The sequence below is a fragment of the Gigantopelta aegis genome, chromosome 6 (assembly GCF_016097555.1).
Source record: "Gigantopelta aegis isolate Gae_Host chromosome 6, Gae_host_genome, whole genome shotgun sequence".
Classification (NCBI taxonomy): Eukaryota; Metazoa; Mollusca; class Gastropoda; order Neomphalida; family Peltospiridae; genus Gigantopelta; species Gigantopelta aegis.
In genome coordinates this window covers 84278910-84286060 of record NC_054704.1, presented here as the reverse complement: position 1 = coordinate 84286060, position 7151 = coordinate 84278910, and the positions used below count along the sequence as shown (strand labels likewise).

The following is a 7151-nucleotide window of genomic DNA, read 5'->3' as shown; positions in this document are numbered from 1 at the left end:
CTTCTCCCCCAACCCAACACGACCCGGAATGGACACAGACAACGAGACAGACCACGACTCAAACCTAGCCCCGGTTAACGACACGGACCCGACCCTGGACTCCCCCACCCATTCCGCTATGCGGCCAGGAAAGAGAATTTCTTTGTGTTCGTTTGTGTTATGTGTATTCTTTGTGTTGTCAAGTGTTTTCAAGTGCTGTGTACAAGTGTGTTTTCGCATGGAGATGTGCCCCGGTGTTTTCTTGTGCGTGTTTCAATGTTATCATGTGTGTTGTGTAAAACCTTTTTCCCACGTCTAAATGTGTTCTGTATATATAAAACCATGTGTTCTTGTTTGTGCTCTACTTTTGTATGTGTTTTATGTACTTTCTATATGTGTGGGAACTGTGAAACTAACGATGACCACCCCCACCCCCCCGGAGACTGAAACGGCTCACAAGCCTTACTGTTTTGTGCTTGACTGTACATTTGTTCGTCCTGTGATGAACTGTGTTCACCCGTCTTATGTTTTTTATTGTTTTGTGTTAATTGTATGTGGTGTTCCGTCAGGCAGAACCGGGACTTGCAACGTATGCCATACGTTAATAGTGCAATGCATGAGTGCTTTCTCTAACAGGTCAGAACAACAAAGCAGTAACCCAGGCTACCACCCCACCCTGAGGCCAGCTGGGCCAGGGCGAGACAGAGACTTGGTGTTTCCTGGGTCAAGGAATGACCTAGCCATGCATAGAAACTGTACTTTTTTGTTTTGGTTGTTACTTACGTTGTTTATTCACAATTTCATTATTATTTATTTTTGTTTAGTTCATATATGTTAAACTGCTGGCAGTTGACAGCACACACTTGAAAATTGGCACATTAAACGTAAACGGACTTTGTAAATAATAGTACAAAAACGGGGTTTAATTTTTAAATTACTAAATACTGAAAAAATAGATATAATTTGCTTACAAGAAACTCATTTTAATGAAAAAGATAATATAAAAGAATTACTTTAGGAAGACCTTTGGGATGGGACTAAAAAAAATTTCGAACCGGCAAAAGGCATCGCTTCTCGGCCTTTTGGCTAAAATCTTTAATAGTTTATTTTTATGTTTAAAAAAAAATATTTTTTGTGTTTTTGGGGTCTTTTTAGGCCCAAAAATATTTTTTTTTTTTCGATGTCGACTCGTTTATATTGATGTCGATGAGTTCAGTCGCACTGTCACTCTGTGTTTGCCCTTCGCTGAGAAGGTCATTTGTAACCAGGGACGATGTTATTGATGTTTTGGAAGATGAATGTGAACATTACTGAAGTTGAATGTGTTTTTCAAAGCCGAGAGTGACAGGCAGTGGTCGGTGATTTTTGCCACGGAGGAAGTGCGTGCAGTACTTTTTAGATCAGGTGCCGGAATTATCGGTTCGAGGACGGAATTTTTTTTGTTTGCACGGGTGAAACTTTTGTTTTTTCGTGCCAGACTCCATTGGTTACCCGGTTGGTTAAATCGGGACTTTGTTCATACGTTTTTTCGGGAACGGTTGATGGGGAGAAACTGTCGTACGAATTGGAGACATCGTCAGTGAAGGGGCAGGAGCATATTCGCACTGGTGTAAGGGAAGTGGTGTGGTTCGTATCCCTGTGGTGCGCGTTCCAATATCCCGGATACAGCGGAGTTTGGGGGGTTTCACTTTCATATTGTTGTGGATGGGCGTGGCCCTCTGTGTTTTAACTGTAACAATCGGGGGCACACGAGGCAGAACTGCAGGGTGCAGCGTGAGTGGTTTTTTCGTATGCGGCGAGATGGTTCGTGGTGATGCGGTGGAGAGGGGAGGCGATGCTATGGAGGACGGTTTTGGAAAGAGAGGGGAGCGACAAGGGAGGAGAAGGAGAAATGTGACGAAGAGGCGGAGAGAGGAGTCGGAGGGAGGAGATGGAGACGCAGGCAGAGTGGAAGGAGAAAAAGCAAGAGACGGCCAGTGGGAGGACAGACGGAAAAGAGACAGAGACAAAGGACAGTGGGACAGTTTGTGGGGGAGAAAATGTGATGTTTAGTAGTGGGAGGGTGAGGAGGGGGACAGGGGGGAGGTGAATCGGTGGGAGGTTAGTGGAGGGAGGGAATTAGTCGGGAGATGGGGGGGAGGAAGAAGTGAGGAGATGTAGATGGAAGTTAGTGGGGGGGAGAGTGAGTGCTGAAGCGTCGGGCCGGTGGCAGAGACGTTCCAGCGGGGGGTTGGGGTGGGCTCAGGGGGGATTTAGAACCTTCGCTGCAACCTGGACAGACAGTGGTGTTGTCCAACCAGTATGCAGTGTTGGGGTTGGATGACGAGGGGGACAGTGAGTTGGAGGGTTACTCAGTCCCCTTTCTGATTCGCAGGGTTCAGGGGAGGGCGATGGGAGGGGCCTTCATAGGAAGCTTCCTCCTGTAGTTTCTCCCCCGGAAGGCTCCCTACTCTGAAAAGGGCGGGGAGTGCGGTTAAGAAGACAAGAATTGTGGTATTTTTTATGTTTTTGTTTTTCTCATGGCCATCATGTTAGTTATTTGCACCACCCCCTGGTTTTTGTCCCTTGTTTGTGGGTGTGTTATTGATTGATGGGTGTGGCCTTGAGTGGATGTCTTTGTGTGGGTTTCTCGTTGCACGAGCCTGGTATTGCGATGTTACATTCCTTTGAACTGGGTTATTATCTGTCTGTGTGTGCTCGTGCGTTTTGTTGGTATGTCGCTGTGACCTTGTGTACATTACTTTGTGTACTTGCCTTTGTGTACTTGGTTTAGTGCTTGTCTTTTTATATTGAAGATAGGGCTTCACTGTTTAGTAATATGATGGCGACTTTTAAATTATTATCAATTAATTGTAATGGGTTAATTGGGGGTCGTAAAACGCGTTTCTTGCAACAAGTAATTTTAGATAAGAAACCAGATATAATGTTTATGCAAGAAACGCATATTTATAATTTAACGGTAGCCAAGTCGGTGGGAGGTATTTTGGGGGGGAAATGTTATTGGAGTTTTGGGTCAAATCGTAGTAGGGGGGTAGGTGTTTATTTTTCTAATGGATTGGGGGTGGAGGTTCATAAATTTTATCATGATTTAGAGGGGCGTCTGATTATTTTAGATGTTAAGGTTTGTAATAATTTGTTTAGATTAATTAATGTTTATGCTCCAAATAGTGATTTAGATCGGGTTCAATTTTTTGAAAATTTGTATTCTAATTTTTGTACTAATCGATTGGTTATTTTTGGGGGAGATTTTAATTGTGTTAGTAATACTAGATTAGATAAATTAGGGGGGAATCCTACTAGAGGAATGGTGGGGGCCGATAATTTAAAAGTACTTTGTAATGACTTTGGTCTTAGTGATAGTTTTAGAATTTTATTTCCTAATAAAGTTTCAGTTACGTGGAGAAATACTTTGATTAGCTGTAGGTTAGATAGATTTTATATTTCCAGGTCCTTACTTAATAATATTCAGTGTTTTAATATTTTTCCTTGTTCTTTTTCAGATCATGATTTTATTGAACTTTCATTGGATAAAGTTAGTGGGTTAGAATTTGGGCCGGGGTATTGGAAATTTAATACTTCTTTGTTAGATGATGAATTAAAACATCAAGTTAAATTATTTTGTTTGCACAGGATGGGTAAGTTAGATTTTACTTTAGAAAGGTGGGATCAATTTAAGGTAGAGTTAAAAGAGTTAATTATTTCTTATGCTAAATATAAAAGTAAACTTTATTTTTCTAGTAAAAAGTCTTTAGAGAGAGAGTTTTCTAAGTTAACTTTAGCAGAATCTTTTCAGCCGGGGTATTTTAGTGATCAAATTAAAGAAGTTAAAAATCAGTTGTTAATGTTAGAGAAAGAGAGGGATAGGGGGGCGGTGATTCGTTCTAGAGCTAGGGTGTTAGATGATGCTGAAAAGCCTACTAAATATTTTTTAAAGTTAGAAAAATCCAAAGGTAAGAAAAAAACTATTGATTGTATTTTAGACAGTAAGAATGTTAAAGTTACTTCTTCTAGAGAAATTTTAGAGGTTTTTAGGGAATTTTATTCTAAACTTTTTAGTGAGGAACATATAGATGAGGAAGTAGCAGATGAATTTTTTTTTGGGGGGGGGGGGTTCAGGAATTAGATGTTACTTTCAGAGAGTTTTTGGATCGTCCTATCACTAAGGGAGAAATTCTTTTGGCGTTAAAGAAAATGAAATCGGACACATCTCCTGGTTCTGATGGTTTTTCAAAAGAGTTTTATTTGTATAATTTTGATGTTTTAGGAGATGCGTTATTACATGTTTTCAATTTGGCTTTTAAGGAAGGTATTCTCCCTCCTTCTTTGAGAAATTCTTATATCACGTTAATTTGTAAGGATGAAAATAAGTCTGAGTTTGTCAAAAATTATAGACCGATCTCTCTTTTAAATGTTGATTATAAAATTTTGTCAAAAATTTTAACGTTACGTCTGAGAGAGGTCATGGAGGATCTGGTCCATTTAGATCAAACGTGCTCTGTTCCCGGTCGTTCTATTTTAGATAATGCACATCTGTTAAGAAATATTTCAGATTATGTTGATCAAAAAGATTTACCGTGTGCATTTTTATGTTTAGATCAAGAGAAAGCTTTTGATCGGGTTTCTCATAAATTTTTGTTTAAAGCCTTAAGCTCTTATGGTTTTGGTCCTAATTTTTGTAAATGGGTTTCAATTCTTTATAATGACATTTTTAGTTCGGTCATCGTTAATCAATTTATATCTGCCCCTTTTCCGGTGACTCGATCGGTGCGTCAGGGTTGTGGGTTGTCTCCCTTACTTTATGTTTTGGTCATAGAGCCATTATTGATGAAATTGCGTTCTGATTCGGAAATTGTCGGTTTAAACCTTCCAGGAACCTCGGAAATTAGTACAGTCTCGGCGTATGCTGATGATTGTACGGTAGTGATTACAGATGAGTCATCCATTAAGCGTTTTTTTCTATTTGCGATCGTTTCGGTTTGGCTTCTGGGGCTAAATTAAATTTGGCTAAAACTTTTGGTATTTTTTTGGGTAAATGGAAAAGTCGGTCTGATCATCCTTTTGGCATCTCGTGGATTGATCATAGCAAGATTGTGGGTGTTTTGACGGGGTCTAAATTTGATGAGGATGACGTCTGGGTTCCTGTTCTTTCGAAATTTCGTAAAGTGTTAAATTTGGCGAAAAGTCGTAGTGTTTCTATTTTTGGTAAAAGTGTATTTTCTAATATAATGGCTTGCAGTAAATTGTGGTATGTAGCTAGTGTTCGCCCTGTTACAGAGCATTACTTTAAACTTTTTGAAAGGGAACTTTTTTAATTTTTTTGTGGCCGTCTAAGAACGAGCCGATTAAACGTGTAGTTGTTTACCAGAGTAAGGATAACGGTGGGGTTGGTTTAGTCAATGTTAAGGTTAAAGTTAAAGCTTTGTTATTGTCTCATTTAAGAAGTTTGATAATTGGGTCGGATGCTAAGTGGTGTTTTTTTTGCTACGTACTGGATAGGGTTATCGTTAAGGGGTTACAATGAGTCTTTTAAAAATAATTTAATTCCACATAGTGAGTTTATACCTTCTTTTTACTTAAATTGTTTAGCTGCATTAAGGGAGTTAGAAGAGTTATGTGATATTGATAATTGGTTTCTTTTAAACACTAGGTCTTTTTATGATATTTTGCTTCTTAATGTTGCTCAGTGCCATTCTACGATTATTGCTTTTCCTCGTATTGATTTTCGCTTAGTTTGGGATAATTTGCACAATAAATGTATTGATCCGGTTACTAAAACATTATGTTATAGGTTAATTTATCATTCTTTGCCATTAGGTTATCAGCTGTTTTGTTAGACATATTTCTTTATTTAAATATTGTCCCATTGTGTAATTTAGTAGTAGAGAGTGCTCAGCATTTATTTTATGATTGTATTTTTGTTCGGTCTCTTAGGGATATTGTATTTAGTTGGTTGGTAGATTTAATGAAAGGTAAGGTTAATATTGATTATAAATTAGTCAGGTTTGGGTTACTTCCCCTTAGTGGTTCGACAGTTTGTAGGGATATTGGGTTAATTATATTATCTTATTATAAGTATATCATATGGGTTATTAGGAATGCTGTTTTATTTGACCGAAAAGTAGTAACTAGTAATCAGTTAGTGCTGAGGTTCTTGACTCATTTAAAAAGTAGGATTAGAGTAGATTTTTTTCGTCTATCAGATTTTGATTTTGTTAAATTATGGTTAAGTAATGATTTGTTTTGTCATGTGGATACTGGGGGTAAGTTACGATTTCATATTTGAATTTTATAGACATCATATTGTTATTCAGGTCTCCAATTTGGTAATCTTCACTGGTATTTGGTAGTAGGTATTACATTCACTAGTTTTATTTGTATCTGGTGGTATGTAGTGTCGTGTTGATACGACATTTCTGTGTTATTTCAAATTTGGTATTGCTAGGAGGGGAGGGTGGTTTCTGTCTTGGTGAATGTTTGTGTGATGTGTGTGTGTGATCATTATTGTATATAGTTAGGGTGGTGTGTGCAGTTTGGTTTTGTTTCATTTCTTTTCATTTTCATTTTCGTTGTATGTATCATTTATCATTCATTATTCATGTTCATTTTCATCCATTTATCGATTCCTGTGTTGTTATTTGTTACTTACAGGAATAAATGGGGAGCCCCTTTTTGGGGGGATTTCCTCGAAATAAAAAAATAAAAATAAAATAAAAAAAAGTATCTGTTCTTATCAGCTTAATATCTGATACGTCCTCCATTGGGGGACATCGATATTAAACTGATTTTTGAAAGGGGGTGAGGTGCCCGGGGCTTGCTCCGCCCTCACCACGGGTTGACCCGGTATTGCAGTACTTCCGGGAATGGCCCACCACTATTTTAAAAAACCAAAAACAGTTGAAATATCCAGCCTTTGCGTTGAGAGCGCGGTATATGTGCTCTTACACACCCTACACACACCCCCCCCCCCCCCCTTTCCCCCGAGCCTAGCTTGGCCAGACCCGCACAGCAAAAAAAAAAAAAAAAAAAAAAAAAAAAAAAAAAAAAAACCCAAAAACCCAAATGAAAAAAAACAAAAAAAACATGGCCTCCAAAATTTCATTCATTGACGGATTCGTTGCTAAAACGCGATGTTTCGAAGACATGACGTCGCAGCCACGTTGAAGAAGGTAAAG

General features: G+C 38.6%; 1 pseudogene; it reads left to right on the top strand.

The window, feature by feature from the left end:
• Positions 1-6640: 6640 nt before the first annotated feature.
• LOC121376627 lies at positions 6641-6853 on the top strand (annotated as a pseudogene).
• The last annotated feature ends 298 nt before the right edge of the window (positions 6854-7151 follow it).